Source organism: Pimephales promelas, chromosome 25 (assembly GCF_988280905.1).
Source record: "Pimephales promelas chromosome 25, fPimPro1.hap1.1, whole genome shotgun sequence".
Classification (NCBI taxonomy): Eukaryota; Metazoa; Chordata; class Actinopteri; order Cypriniformes; family Leuciscidae; genus Pimephales; species Pimephales promelas.
This window is the reverse complement of record NC_142793.1, coordinates 10,689,101-10,690,078: the sequence shown is the minus strand read 5'-3', so window position 1 is coordinate 10,690,078 and position 978 is coordinate 10,689,101.

The following is a 978-nucleotide window of genomic DNA, read 5'->3' as shown; positions in this document are numbered from 1 at the left end:
GCGTGTTTTTTTTCGTGACAAAACGTGGTTTGTTGACAAGATAGAATCGTTGGGTGACAGAGTTGTTGTCAACTTGTTATTTTTTTGATTATTTTCAGGATTTAGATCGTAACATAGTACTGAAACAGCTCTTATTGAGTCACAAATGATTTGCTCTTATCATCCGATCGTGGTTGTATCTCTATGCAGTGCGTTGTCAACACTTGTAGTGAGTTACCTCCTGTTGTGGATCAATCACGTTGTGTTGTGTGGTGTGAACAGTTAACAACTTGAACACTCCAGATTTCACTGAGAGCAAGTCATGTAGTGTGAACCGCAGAGTTCAGCCCGACGTTTTAAAATCATGTAGTGTGAACAAGGCATAAGGCGAGCATTTGTGCTTATAAAACTTAAAATTTGTTATTTATTTTTTAAATCGTTTCGCTTGATAAGAGTCTGGAATCGTTTAAAGCCCTTTGAACAGTTTGCACTGAAACTGTCTTTTGGACCTTGAACCATTTGGTTCCCATTGAAGTCCATTATATGGAGAAAATCCTGGAATGTTTTCATCAAAAACCTTAATTTCTTTTCGACTGAAGAAAGAAAGACATGGACATCTTGGATGACATGGGGGTGAGTAAATTATCAGCAAAAGTTTTTTTTTAAAGTGAACAATTCCTTTAAGGTAAAACAGGCCTTCAACCATGACTATAATCACAGTGTTTATCATATTCGCTATTGCTTTTATAAAATTGTAAATTCATTTTAAAAGAAAATTAATAATAATGCAAATAATCTATTATGAATCTATTCTAGTTCAGCTAAAACACAACCTTTTACCAACTTTCAAGGTCAAATTTCACCAAGAAGTCGGTATCAGCTGTTTAAACAACCTCGCATGTATCATAAAACTCAAGTGTCGTATTTGTTCAGTGTAGCATCCATTACTTCACTGTCACTGACCTGCGTAATGGAAAACCGTCGTTCGGTTTAGATGAT